The following is a 15922-nucleotide window of genomic DNA, read 5'->3' as shown; positions in this document are numbered from 1 at the left end:
TGGTCGCTTCAGGCTCCTTATAGAGTCGACATTTTGGAGATGTAATTCGGTGTTCGCCTCGAATTAACCTAAGAGATGTTAAAATTTCGTACGAAAAGTGCTTTGCTCTGGGAGCGTATGTTTCGGCGAATTCAGTGCTGGGAGAAGGGGCTGAGGCTAATCCTTCCTATTTAGTTAAGGCTTAAATTTATGTTTATTGGTGTTGTTTTTATTGGTTAATTGTCAGAGGGAATAGGGACCCTCTTACGATTCATAGATTGTAACAAGACTAACATGGTCAGGTGATCGGGATTGGCTTCAGTGCTCTTTGTGATTTGTTTAATAACCTTAACTCTGTCATGTAAGAGGGCGAGTCTCCATTGATATGACAAAAGGTCAAGGCTCTACCATGTAAGTGGTCAGCCCCATTGGTACGATCCAGTATAGGCTCTGTCGCGTAAGCGGGGCTAGCCCCCATTGACACGATCCAAAGAGTTATTCAACCATAGGTTCATTCCTCGTTGAAACTCTTGAGGCAAGCAGACTCATCGACAGTAGTCATGAAGTCTTCAGCCCAATAAGGTAGGAACTATGGATTATGTTATCCAAGAACATAGGTTGTTTTTTCCCTGTTTTTTAATGTATTTAGTTAAGTATTATTTTGTTTTTAGCTGTCTCTTGCCCGCCACCAAGGGTGCCAATCAGCTAAGTATATATCTGCTGGGTAAGTTACTTGTACAAAAATGATATTGTTAAGATACAATAAAGTTTTGTACATACTTACCTGGCAGATATATACGATTAATGGCCCACCCAGCCTCCCCTCAGGAGACAGGTGTAAGAGAAATTATGGCTTAGAAAACGGGAATAGTTCCAGACCCCGCCACCCAGCGGCGGGAATGGTGGATCACCTGACCTACCTGTCGCGTGTGCCGCGAGTTTTGAAATTCTGTCGGGACGACCGAGTCTATAGCTAAGTATATATCTGCCAGGTAAGTATGTACAAAACTTTATTGTATCTTAACAATATCATTTTTCCTAACTATACAAACCTGAGGTCCTTTACATATAGTCCCACCTCATGCCACCCCTCACTCTGCAACTTTTTGCATGGGCCTAAAGCAAAAGTGATTCTTCACCTCTCGGGCATGATCGGACAAGCAGTTAACTACCGTTCTCCCCTTGTTCGAAGCTTACGACCGTCCCAGCTGCCGCTAGTTACCTTCCTATTGTTAAAGGACCTCGGCTTTGTATAGTTAGGAAAAACGCAATTTTCGACAAATTGTCATTTTTTTATTTTTTATCTGAAATATTAAACTTTGGTAGATTTTCGTCAGTAAAAGTTATTAAAATTAGAAGGCCTATGTTATTTTAAGAGACCAACATATTTGTTCACTAGTTACAAGAGCCTTTTACCTTCTTATCATCATTCATAGAGAATTATTTACAAAAGGGAGTAGGCATTTGAATTTTTATTTGTTCCGACACGGCATACAAACCTTCGTCCTTTTACAATAGGAAGGTACTAGCGGCAGCTGGATAGGTCGTAAGCTTTCGAACAAGGGGTTCGGTAGTTAACTGCTTGTCCGACAGGCGCGCGCGCGCGCGACTGGTAGGTAAACAAACCACTTTTGCTTTCGGCCTGCTGGCGTAGTGGACGTGATCATCGCTCTCTGCCCGCTTCATCGTCGTTTGCTTTCGCATGATTGTGTTTTTCTTTTCTATGTATCTAGTGAAACTGAATTGTAAAGTACAATCATTCATGAATTCAATTGTGAATTAAAGGATCTTGGTTCACAACGCCTCCGATTACCCGAGTGCCGGGACTGAAGGGCGTAATTGCGGGAATTCATTTTCCCAAGAATGACCTCGTTATTGTGTATGCTCGGTGCCGAGGGCGGGAGCGCTCGCTCCGAGCGTATATTGGGTTGGAAATGTGTAGATGAAAAATCGTAAGTAAGTGCTCTTTTCATTTATAATTTTTTGACCTGTATGCCCGTTGCCGAACGAATGCGCTCGGCACGGAAACTTATTCAGTATGAAAGTGGAATCGCAAGTACAGTATTCTTTTTCATTTTCAGATATTTTTTTTATTGTAGCAATACTCATTTTGGATCAGTTTCCGAGCTTGCCCGGAGATTGATCCTTCCCCCTTTTAATTTGAATGAAGTGAAAATCGCAAGTGCAGTTCTTTTTCATTTTCATTTTTTTATTGAGATTGCATTGTTGACTGGGATCAATGTTCCGCTATTCACGGGAATTGATCCTTCCCCTTTTTATTTGTATGAAGTGAAATCGCAAGCGCAGTAGTCTTTTCATTTTCATATATTTGTTGATTGCATCATTTCATTATGGATCAAGGTTTCCAGAAACCTTGATCCATAAAGGTAAGGAATGAAACCTTTCACCCTTGCGCTCGGTACCGAGGGCGCAAATGCGCTCGATCCGAGCCCTTATTCATTGTGAAGTGAATCGTTTTGCAAGATGCATTTCATTTTGTTGTATATTTGATTGCATCAATTTTATTTGGTTCAAGTTCCGCTCAGTCAGGGAATTGATCCTTATGCCTTGTATTCGTGCCGATGGCACGATTGCTCTAGGGCTCTTATTTTGTTGTGGGGTACATGGGACTGTGTGGGGGGGGGGAACGAGACCCCCCCCCGCTCAGTTCCCACAGATGGCTCTTCCCCTTGGGGGGGGGGGAGGTTATCGGCGTTCTTCTCCTCGCCCGATCCGTCGAGCGCGGGGGAGGGCGCTCGGTGCCCGATGTACAATTGTATTAGGGGTCTTCCACTCGTCGGGAGGATCAAAACCCCGCACGAGGGATTTCCCCCCCATTAATCGCTACTACTATTATTTCCGCAGGTGCTACTGCCACGAGGGTGGACCCTTGGTGAGGTATGGGCCGTCCTTCCAATTGCAGAGCGTGCTGGTGTCAGGGGCTGCGGTTCTATGTCTGGGCCTACTGCGGTCACCCATGGAGTGGTGACACGCAACCAGGTGACGACGTCCCTCCTCACCTGGTGTACTCGCCTCACTTGGTAACAGTCTTGCCTACAGCCGCTGTGAAGTGCCGTTCGCCGTACGAGAGGGGGGTGGCGTGCCGCCGCCGCTCGTGGTTGCCGCGCTGCAGCGACCACACTTCCGCTGCCCTAGAACTCGCCCCTGGACCTGCCGCCCGGTACCAGGATGTTGCTGGCTGCTGCTCCACTTCCTGTGTTTCCGGTGCTGCCTGCCGTACCTGCCGATTCTGGGCTGACTGTCCATGCAGTTGCTGCGCTGGCTGGCCCTGCCGTTGCTGCGCTGGCTGTTCCTGCCGTTGCTGCGCTGGCTGTCCCTACCGATGAGTGATGGCCGTCCTGCTGTTCCTGGATGCCGATACCTGCTGATGTCGTCCCTGTTCGTGGTGGTACTACCCCCAGACTTTGGTCTGTCTGTACAGGTGCGTCCGGGCCCTGTGGCTTCGGCTACAGCAGCCCCGGCTCCGCCCTGGATAGCAGATCTTACGTCTGTCCTGAGGAAGCTGACGAAGAAGAGGAGGAAGGTGTCGTGGTCGTCGTCTTCATCTTCTTCATCGTCGTCGGCCGCCGCCTCTTCCCCTTCGACTTCTAAGGCTTTACAGCCGAGGAAGAAGAAGGTCGCCTCCTCCCTCCTAAGAAGTCTCCCTCGGGCGGGAGCTTCTCGGGACCCGTCTCACTCGGTGGGACGGGGAGGGTTCCTTCCGCTGGTCCTCCTGCTCCTTCGGGAGCGGGGCCCGTCTCTTCTTCCGCAAGGAAGAAGACTACGGGGACCAGAGGGGTACCGGCTAACACCGGTACTTCTCGCCTGGTGTCAGTGGTTCTGCCACTGCATCAGGGTCCGTCTCGGCCTCTCGTTCGCGGGAAGGTACGAGTGTACGGTCGCCTACCAGCGACCAGTGCAGCCAGGAACCAGACCTCTTGAGTCCGCTCAGCGTCAGGTTCACGGCACGGGGCGGAAGACTGGTGACAGCCGCTCATGCGACTCTCACCAGACCAGCTCTCACTCTCGCGGTGAACAGCTGGCTACCCGGGGACGTGACGGTCCACGACCGACCACGGGCTGAGGCTGGGAAGAGGTCCTCCCGTTCGCCGGTGCCAGCCACGGCTGGAACCAGCGACGTGACGTGCCGTGAGGACAAGCACCGGTCTCACTGCGACAGTGGAGCCTGCAGGTCGCCTGACCGTCGCTCTCACAGAGAGCGATCGGGAACGGCAACCAGCACCAGTCTTCTGACACTCGAGATCGGGGCCGCGCGTGCTCAGTCCAGCCGTTCTCCACAGCGAGACGGTTCGACCAGGCCTGCAGCTCGATCGTCACCGCGGTAGTTGACGATCGCCTGCAGCCCTCCAAGCCTGCTGGTTCTGCCAGCGAGCGACGATGGGAGCGTCAGGTCTGCCTCTCCCGTACCTTCAACCTCCTCGGGTTACACCGGGAGGAGCGAGGTATTGAGGAGTGATCGTGAGGGGTGCGCCCCTCATGATCCCACCACGACGCCCTACGTGCCAGGCACGGTTCTTGGACCGGCCAGGACGTATGCGCAAGTGGATGGGGAAGACCGAGAGGGCTGTCGCTGTTCCCCCTTCTTAGGAGGAAGGTTCTCGGAATATGCTCTTGTTCGAAGGGCTTAACGGTCCCACTCTGCAAGATGCTGTGACTTCCGAGATCCAGAGGAACTTTGCCGAGGTTACGGCGCTGATTCGTCAGCACAATGACCTCGGGGAAGGATCGCCGCTCCCACCAGCAGAGCCACGTCTCGGCTCGAGTCGTTTTGGGGCCCGAGAGGGAACCCAAATCGACGGTGGGTCGGCCGCGATCGGAGCTTGCCGACTGTGTTGAACCAGGTAGTCTCTCGTCTCCGGACAAGAAGGCTCTCTCAGTTCTGGACGGTCGAACAAGCTACTTCACCTCCTCTACTGCGACAGAGGCGTTTATACGTGTCTTCGGACACCGTATTTAAATACCCCTTCGGTCCTCCTGAGGTTTCGACCTCGACGAGGACTGGAATGAGTCGGAGCGGTATCGGCTCTCTACTGTCAGGTGTCGATCAGCCCCACCCAGACGACGTTCAACAGTGGCGGCAGACACTTACCTACAGTATGAGTTCGTAACCCTCCTCGGGAAAACGTTTTCTCCTGACGATACGTTTTCCCAGGCTCTGAGAGGCCATCGCCGTAAGGCGATGCTGCTCCTTTTCTTCTCCAACTGCTAGATCCGCTGGGAAGGCGAGCCAGTATCCAATTCCTCCCCCATTCCCTCTCTCCTTACGGCTACGAGGGAAAGGGGAGGGATCCTACAGAGATTTCTCTGTAAGATCCCACGTTAGGGGCTGCGCTAACCGGGGGGACCTTCGGGTCCTACCTGACGTAAGCCCGGTCATTGAGGAGGGATCCTGCCCCTTTCTCGATTTCTACGGGAATCGAGAGGACCACCAGCCGATATCGTCTGACGAATTCGGTGGGGGGTTTCGCAGAGTGCTTAGAATTCTACGGAATTTCTAGAGCACTCAGAGTGTTCGAGTTTTTTTACGATCTCCAAACATCAGGCGAGACCACGGTCCAAAGTGAGCGAGAATCCCCGATAATTGTTACACGATAATCGGGAACCTCGCTTATGCTCGAATTCCTGTAATTTCTAGCATTTGGAAGAAGACCGCTGCTGAAAGAAGAGTATCTCACAGTTGGCGCTTAACCCTGGAATAGAGAAGAACGGACGGGAAACTTCCAGTTTGGCTTGAACTATCGTCTTCGGTATTCTGTTCACCATTGAAGCTTTCCTTTGGGAAAGACTTCTCCTTCACTCTCTTGAATAAGAGAACGAAGGCGGTCGATCTCCAATCCTTATTCTCATTCCTCGAGGGGAAAAGAATTTAGGATGGAGGTCGTGGTACAGAACCTACAAATATACTACGTATATTACCCTCGCGACATGATTCTTTTAACAGTTGAATTGTCCGTGGGGTAGGCGCATACCGTAGTTAACTCTACGGTTTGTGACCGAGACGAATTGTATCTTAATTGAACTGCAACTCGGGGTTGCCTGCAACCTCCCAGCAGTTATCAGTTTCGATTTTAGATACTTGGTATTGTCATGACAACACCAAATCAGCTTTTGTATTTACCGAAATCCGTTTCGGTTAAATATAATTGCTCGAGCGTATTCTTTATGCTCGATGGTTCTAGCCGAACGTATTCCTTCGTGGAATAATGGATACCTGGCAACTCAGGATGACGAGTCACGAGAGCTACTGCGTATTGAACTGCCTGATAGCGGCTCAGTATCAGCTAGGTCTCGGAGATGCACGGTCGGTTACGTCTCTCTCCCCCTGGTTGGATTGACTACCGAACCGTATCTCTGCCCAACAATCATGGACTTAGGTCTCTGATTAACGGGGATTCTCGCAATAATGAAGGACCATCTACTGCTGTGACGCTCGATTTCATCGCCTTCGACATTGCGAGAATTTTCGACAGAGATATCTCTTGGACTCTGTCATCTTTCTGTTTACAGCACGGTAACAGAAGTCTGTACTAGTCAAACCGCTGCATCGCACTGCGATAATGCGAATGATTTTTGCAGACATCTGAGTTTGTCTTCAAAATATCTCGTATTCGTAGGTGTGCAATTTCATTGCTCGCCCCGAATTAACAGATATGTCAGAAGACATCGCCTACTCTCCGACCTGACAGCTCTACTTCCAAATGTTCAGCCCATGAGAAGCAGTTCTTCAGGCAGTAGTTCCCTGTTCTCATTACTGGAAGCGCTCCGCTTTTATTGCAACTACGATCCTCACGGACAGCAATCAATAGCGGTTAGCGTTCTCAGTCTTTGTAGCACAGGTTCAGAATCTTGAGAATCCTTCTCTCGGTTCAGCTGTGAAGACGTAGGTGCATTTTCTGTACACCTTCGTCTTCAACGTCACATAGTGTTGTTTCTCCTTACCGCCCGAGAATCAACTATACTATGAGATATCTTGCCATCAAGGACCTCGGTCTCTAGAAGGCAATTGACTTTCGCCTGTTGGGCACATGCCTTAAGAGAGTCATCACCTTGCCTTCTGGCATCGGTGACGAACAAATTATTTGTTTAGTCTCTTGGCATAACCCTGTTAAGGCGAAGGTCACGTGACTTGCTCGGGTGCTTGGACAACTTGCCTCCTACCGAACGCCAGTCAGTAGGCAGCTGTCAGAGCGCCCAAGTCTGTTACGAACTTCGCTGTGGACTTAGTTCGGTTGTTCCATAACAATCTTTTCTTCGTCCTAACGGCTTGTCACAGTACCCATACCATCGACACCCACCATTGAGTGTCGGTGGCCTATCCACTACGAGAACAACAACTTCGCTGCAGACGGATAGACCAGTATGGGTACAGGACATCACCGAAGTCGAGAAGAGGGATAGGTCATACGACAATTCCCTTCTTTTCCTCTGAGGTAATTGCATGACTTTGCCTGCGAAGTCAAGCATCCAGGGGATGGGGATTCGTGACGCTCGATTTCGTACCGAAATTCGTAGCGAAGACTCTGAACCCTTCGGTTCCTGACGATCGGTTAGAGTCCTTCACAATCCCCTCCCTCATGGGTCTTCAACGCCTTCGATGCGAAGGAGATGCTGCTTTGTCCTGTGAAAGCGCGACCGCGCTTTCTGAAGAAACTCGACATCCCAGGCGCGGGGAGTGTTGAAGACTCTTCGTCAGCACCAAGATGACCTAGAAGTACACTCCCTCGAGTTACACAAGAACTTCTCCGTGGCGCAGGCTGAAGGCAGGGGTCTGGTACAACCAGACCACTGGCACCTCCTTCTACCTTTTGGATATTGCCCACAGGTCCTTGGATCGTTTTCCTTAGGACCCGTGGTGGCTGCTCAACACGTTGTCTAGCTAACCCAGACCCTAGCAGGCTGAACAGCATCGAGTCCTGGTGTGACTGTAAGAATAGATAAGTGAATGAGAGAGTGACTGGCTTCTCTTCCTATCTTTTTCTACCCCTCTACCTGTGGGTAGAGGGATACGGTCATCACCTGCTGGATAAGGACGAGATGCCGGTGAGCTACTCGACAGAGCCCCATCCTATCCCTTTCACTAGGGATGGGAGCGAATATCCACCACTTCCTCCTACAAGGGGGGGGAAGTGGGATGCCAACAAGAGGACAAACCATAACGTTGTTGCCTCTTGCAAATAGGAACTTGTTCTTGTTTGCTGGTACGAAGAGATACGCTTGCCTCTCTCTTAGTACTCGGTCCAGAGGTCTGACCATTGATCTGCGGTGCACACCCCGATCAATCGGACAGAGGCTTGGATCCCTCCCTCGCTCTTACGACCAGGGAGGCTTCCAAGGTTGGGCGAACACAGTCTGTTCACAAAAAGACTCAGATTCCACCCACCAAGAAGTGAGTCTTCCTATTGTAAAAAGGACCGAAGGTTTGTATGCCGTGTCGGAACAAATGACAATTTGTCCAAAATTGCATTTTTCCTAACTATACAAACCTGAGGTCCTTTTACACATAGCCCCACCTCATGCCACCCCTCACTCTGCAGTTTTTGCTTGGGCCACAAAAAGCAAAAGTGATTTGTTTACCTACCAGTCGCGCGCGCAGCGCCTGTCGGACAAGCAGTTAACTACCGAACCCCTTGTTCGAAAGCTTACGACCTATCCAGCTGCCGCTAGTACCTTCCTATTGTAAAAGGACCTCAGGTTTGATAGTTAGGAAAAAATGCAATTTTGGACAAATTGTCATTTTGGAAAGTGAAAAAAACAACAGGGTCACAGAATGGATATCTGGCCCAATATTGAAGTGTTCTGAAGTATGTTAATTATTACAGGGAAGTTTTTTTATTTACAAGATGACATTTGAATTAGAAGACTGCTTAGTTTTCTCATGTAACTTTATATATGCATGTGTTATATCTCTGAATAAAATTTTTTAATATAGCAATTATGACATGAAAAATAGAATTTTTACTCAAGTATTCAGTAGGGCCTGAGAGGAGGGGCAAATTTCTATTATTACCTAAAATTTGCAAAGGATATTTCAGCGCCAGCATCACATTATATTTCCTGAAACTTCTTTTGCAAATTTGTGATGTTGTGTATTTTAATTCAAGACCTGTAATTAGATTACTGCTTATATTTCTAGATTACAGAGTGGTGGGGTCTCCAGTGTGTTTAGTGAATACAGGGATTCAGCCAGTGGATGGGTGCTAAGCAATGTTAGCATTGGAAGCGAGTATTCCATGCTCTCATACACACTGAGAAGAATTTATAGTGAAAAAGATTTCTTACAGGTTAGTAGTTAATTGTACTAATGTGTTTTGACACAACACCATCAGTTATGAGTGGTAAAAATGTTCTGTTACAACAGAATTCCATCTAATAAAAGGAACCCATAAAAATGCCATAATATTATTTACTTTCTATATGGTGTTTTTATGGGCTCCTTCTATTAGACAATCAGTTATGCATTATATATCTACATAAGTGTTTGTGATGTTCCCCAGGTTCAAAAGTCTTTTGTTTAACTGGTAGAAGAGGTAGGAAGGTAGTTTAATAGAGCATATATCACCTAAACATATCCATCAATAACTTTCCTTACTTTTTGAGAACCTGTAGTGATGTTAACAGCTGTGTTTCACTGTTCACTAGTATGTTTGTTTCATAGCAGGATAACCTTTTACAGCCCTTATCACTGATAATTTTTTTCCTATATAATAATCATTATTTAATTTAATATTGTTTTAGTGTTCTTTTTAAGTGACAAAAGAGTAAAATCTAAGATAAGTGGTTATTGATCTGTTACTGGTAGAATCTTCCTGGATTTATAGCGGTTTGAGATGCGGTTAACGGTGAATAATTATTCCTTTAATTGCCTGAGAATTATGCTCATTTAAAGAGTTTTCTTCATTCCAGTTCTTTGTCTTTTGTTTTTGTGAAAACATATCAATCTTATTCGGAGACTCGTCATTTCAGTTCCCCATATTTCTGTCATCTAAACTTTCCATTAATGATGTGGATACCTGAGAATCCAAAGTTGCTGTGTTAGACAAAAAAGCCTTGAACTTGTCCAGCATTCAAGACCTGAAAGTAGGTTTACAGTATGTATACTAAGATATATATATATATATATATATATATATATATATATAATATATATATATATATATATATATATATATATATATATATATATATATATATATATATATATACAGTGGTACCTCGAGATACGAAATTAATCCGTTCCGAGACGGCCTTCGTATCAAGAGTTTTCGTATCTTGGAACACATTTAACATGTAAAATGGCTAATCCGTTCCATGCCCTCAAAAACACCCCAGTAAATTATAATTTCCAGGCCTAAAACACATGTTCTTGGGTTACGATGGAAGAAATATGACTCCAAAAAGGCAAAATACTGTACATACTTGAGTATTATTCACGCCTATTATGGTTCAACATTTTTACTGCATATAATGTTCAACCCCATTTTTTACGATATCTTAGGATTTGGCATATGTCCCTAGCAATAAGCCTAGCCTATGTTAGCGGTTGCTACTGTAGCCTAGTCTATGATTCTGACATCTAAACCTAAGAGCTAAAAGCTTAGAATATGCCAATAAAATGTATAAATAATCAGTTATGTATCATTTCAAATAATTATTAATTAATCATTAACTAGAATACACAAAAAAAAAAAAAAACCTTTCAATCGATTGTTTACATTCAGATCTTACCCGTCTTACGAGTATGGAACGAGCGCCAAGCAATCATTTTTCCTAGCACACAGTAAGCCATAAATTGTCATTAGTATCTCTCTTCAACTAATGAAACCACCAAACAGTATAATAACCATTCATTACTATTCTTTATTCTATCTTTACCTAACGGAGATACCGAGTTATGACAGCTATAATGAAACATGCGTAATACGTATACGCAACGTAATAATAAAACAGAAGAAGAATTCTAAAAAATGCGTATTTGTTGGCAGTTCTTGATTTATTTTATATTTTTATGATTTCTAATTCACATTTTTTTTTTATTAAATGTATTGCATGTACTCATTTCAAATAATTATTAAGTAACCATTAACTATAACAAACAAACAAAAAAAAGCTTCCAAATGTCTGTTTACATCCAGCACTTATGAGTATTGAACGATTGTCAAGCAATCACTTTTACACAGTAAGCCATAAATTTTCATTCTCTCTCTTCAACTACTGAAACTACCAACAGTATAATACCATCATTTCTATTCTTTATTCTATCTTTACCTAATGTGTTTTTTTTATTAAATGTATTGCATGAATACTAAGTTTTTCATTTACAGCAACCTTTTACCAATAGAATACTTAAAGCACAAGGGGTAGATGCTGACCAATAGGAGAGCAGGACCTTATGGGGTGACTAGCATCAGGAACCAATGGGAGAGCGGGAGGATGGTGGCGAGTTTACTCAGTTGGCAGCGCGGGAGTTTTAAAATTGTTCTCAGTGGTCCGGGCGAATCTCGGGACTTTATAGCAACAACCTTTTGTATCTTGAAAACTTTTCGTATGTAGAGCAGTAAAATTTTTCGTATGGCTTTTCGTAACTTGGATTTTTCGTAAGTTGAGCCTTTCGTATCTCGAGGTACTGCTGATATATATATTATATATGTGTATATATATATATATATATATATATATATATATATATTATAGATATATATATATATATATATATATGATATATATATATATATATATATGAATAACTTGATCACGAAAGTATATAAAATGTGATGCTATGTATAAATAAAGGTTTTTGCCACGAAGGAAAAAAATTATAAGCGAGATAGCCAAGCACTTGGCTATCTCGTTTTTTCATTTTTTACCTTCGTGGCAAAACCTTTATATATATCTATATATATATATATATATAGATATATATATATATATATATATATATATATATATATATATAAATCACGAAAGTTTGGAACGTGATAAATCCATAAATAAAGGTACGTATAAGCCACGAAGGAAAAAATAAACAACGGAGTTTCTCCAAGATCTTTTGACATTCAACGTCCTTTACTCAGCTGAGTAAAGGACATTGAAGGTTGAAAGATCTTGCAGAAACTCCGTTGTTTATTTTTCCTTCGTGGCTTATCCCTTATATATATATATAGATATTATAGAATATATATATATAGATATAATATATTATATAGTGATTAAATATTGTATATGATACATACATACATTATCGACAGATAGATATGAATAATACTTTATATAGATATATTAAAATATATATAGTTTAGTATATATAGTATATAGATATATATAGTATAGATAGATATAGTATATATATATATATATATATATATATATATATATATAAAAGAATATATATAGATATATATATGCACTATATACATATATATACTATATATATACATATATATATATATATATATATAATATATACAAACAACTTACATCCGACTTACAACCTGCTCGACATACGACCACTCGTACTTACAACCTTACTTCAGACAGTTGACCACTGAGTTACTTGGCACTGCGCCATCTCATGAGAACTCTCATCACTCAGGCAGCATCAGTTTGAGTTACCCTGCCCTATCTGCAGCATCATTTGGTATTAACTGTACTATAGACTGAATTGCAAACCAATTTACGTAAGAATCGACTTCTGACATGCATGCAAGAACTTAACCCCATTGTAACTCAATGCCTGATTGTACGTAATACGTATATACTATTACATAAATCATTAAAATGTATTAGTAGAAGTACATTATAGTAAAAAGATTGAAATAATGATTGTACATTACATTACAGTACTAAGTAGGCACTTTTATATAGCAAAGGTTTGATAGTATACCCTACCCAGTATGTTGGCCACTTTCTAAGGTTCGACTTACATCCATTCTGACTTACAACCAGTGGGTCGGAACCAAACTTGGTTGTAAGTAGGATAGCACTTGTATACATATATTTACATATATATACATATATATATACACATATATATTCATGTATACGTATACATATACAGTGGTACCTTGACATATGAAAGGCTCAACTTACGAAAAACTCGAGATACGAAAGCAAATACGAAAAATTTTACGGCTCTACATACGAAAATTGCTCAAGTTACGAAAGGTTGTTGCTGTAAAGTCCCGAGATTCGCCCGGACCACCGAGAACAATTTTAAAACTCGTGCGCCGCCAACTGAGTAAACTCGCCACCATCCTTCCGCCCTCCCATTGGTTCCTGATGCTAGTCAACCCATAAGATTCTGCTCTCCTATTGGTCAGCATCTACCACTTGTGCTTTATGCATTCTATTGGTAAAAGGATGCTGTAAATTGAAAAACTTATTCATGCAATACATTTAATAAAAAAAACATTAGGTAAAGATAGAATAAAGAATAGAAATGAATGGTTATTATACTGTTTGTAGTTTCAGTAGTTGAAGAGATAATGAAAATTTATGGCTTACTGTGTACTAGGAAAAGTGATTGCTTGGCGATCGTTCGATACTCGTAAGTCCTGGATGTAAACAGAAGTTTGGAAGCTTTTTTGTTTGTTTGTTTATTATAGTTAATGGTTACTTAATAATTATTTGAAATGAGTACATGCAATACATTTAATAAAAGAAATTGTGAATTAGATATAATAAAGTATAAAATAAATCAGACTGCTATCATCGAAGCTAACAAATACGTATTTTTTAGAATTCTTCTTCGTCAGTAACTCGGTATCTCCATTAGGTAAAGATAGAATTAAGAATAGAAATGAATGGTTATTATACTGTTTGGTAGTTTCATTAGCTGAAGAGAGATACTAATGAAAATTTATGGCTTACTGTGTCCTAGGAAAAGTGATTGCTTGGCGTTCGTTCGATACTCGTAAGAGCTGAATGTAAACAAACGATTGGAAGTTTTTTTTTGTTTGTTTGTTTGTGTATTATAGTTAATGATTAATTAATAATTATTTGAAATGAGTACATACTGATTATTTATACATTTTATTGGCATATTCTAAGCTTTTAGCTCTTAGGTTTATATGTCAGAATCATAGACTAGGCTACATTAGCAACCGCTAACATAGGCTAGGCTTATTGCTAAGGGACATATGCTAAAGTCCTAATATTTGCAGTAAAAATGGGGTTGAACATTACATGCAGTTGAATATTACTCAATTATGTACAGCATTTTGCCTTTTTGGAGTCATATTTCTTCCATCGGATCGGCGTCGTAACCTAGAACATGTGTTGTAGGCCTGGAAAATATATTTACTGGGGTATTTTTTTGTAGGGCTTGGAACAGATTAGGCATTTTTACATATAAAATGCGGTTCAAGATACGAAAAACTCATGATACGAAGGCCGCCTCGGAATGGATTAATTTCGTATCTCGAGGTACCACTGTATATATATACATATATATACATATACATATATGTATATATATATCATACATATATATATATATATATATATATATATATATATATATATATATATATATATACATATATATACTTATACATACATACTTATGTATATATATATATATATATATATATATATATATATATATATATATATATATATATATATATAAGTCATATCACATTTCCGTGATTCATATACATATATGATATATATATATATATATATTATATATATATATATTATATATATATATATATCTATATATATATATATATATATATACACGTATATATATATCATATGTATATATATGTATATATATGTCTATATATATATATATATATATACTATATATATATATGTATATATATATATATATATATTATATATATATAAATATATATATATATATAGGATATATATATATATATAGATATATATATGTATGTATATCTATATATATGTGTATATATAATATATATATATAATATATTATATATATATAATATATATATTACATATATGTGTGTGGGTATATATATATATATATATATATATATATATATATATATATATATATATATATATACATATATGTGTGTGTGTATATATATAATATATATATATATATATATATATATATATAATATATATATATGTATATACACATTTATGATATATAGATATATATATATATATATATATATATATATATATATATATATATATATATATATATATAGATAGATATATATATAGATATATAGAATATAATATATATATATATAGATATATAGATATATATATATATATATATCTATATATATTATATATATATATATAATATATATATATATATATATATAATTTATGTAGTATCTTTAGTGCAAATGAGCTGTAATTAATCATTTTTCCGTGCTAAAGAAACCGGCTAAGAGGAAATATTTTATGATTCTGAATATAGCTAGGAATTGCCTGAAGATGGTGTAGAAAATGCTGTGATGAATTTTATTTTACCTTACAGAATTCAGCACTTATTATGTACAACGATGAATTTCCCAATGGCACAAAGTCTTTCACAAAGGGGCACACAAAAGGTGTTCTGGTAATGACACAGTCTGGTGGGTTTTGGCTCGTTCATTCTGTACCTTTGTATCCACCTCCACCAGAAGATGGCTACTCGTACCCATCCACGGGTCATCATTATGGCCAAACTATGTTGTGTATCAGCCTACCTGTAGAAGAAGCTGAGAACATAGGTAAGATGACACTAGATGTATATGTTCATACAGTTCTTACTTTGAATAACAAGTTACTGTTCTAGGTATGCTAAATAACCAGCAGAAATGAACAAACCCCCAACTTGATTATCCACATCTGGATTGAACAAAAGACGGTCTTTGCAGTGTCCTTTTAGCCCCAACCTGCAATGTCTTTCATTCATTTTACTGTTTACTACCTCCAC

At 40.7% G+C, this 15922-nt stretch overlaps 1 protein-coding gene across 1 annotated transcript in view; it reads right to left on the bottom strand.

Moving 5' to 3' along the window:
• The window catches only part of LOC135227056 (deoxyribonuclease-2-alpha-like), an 86454-nt gene that overhangs the window by 21719 nt on the left and 48813 nt on the right, over positions 1–15922 (bottom strand).

This window comes from Macrobrachium nipponense, chromosome 15, assembly GCF_015104395.2.
Source record: "Macrobrachium nipponense isolate FS-2020 chromosome 15, ASM1510439v2, whole genome shotgun sequence".
Classification (NCBI taxonomy): domain Eukaryota; kingdom Metazoa; phylum Arthropoda; class Malacostraca; order Decapoda; family Palaemonidae; genus Macrobrachium; species Macrobrachium nipponense.
The sequence above is the reverse complement of the archived record's forward strand: the minus strand, read 5'-3'. Positions and strand labels throughout refer to the sequence as shown.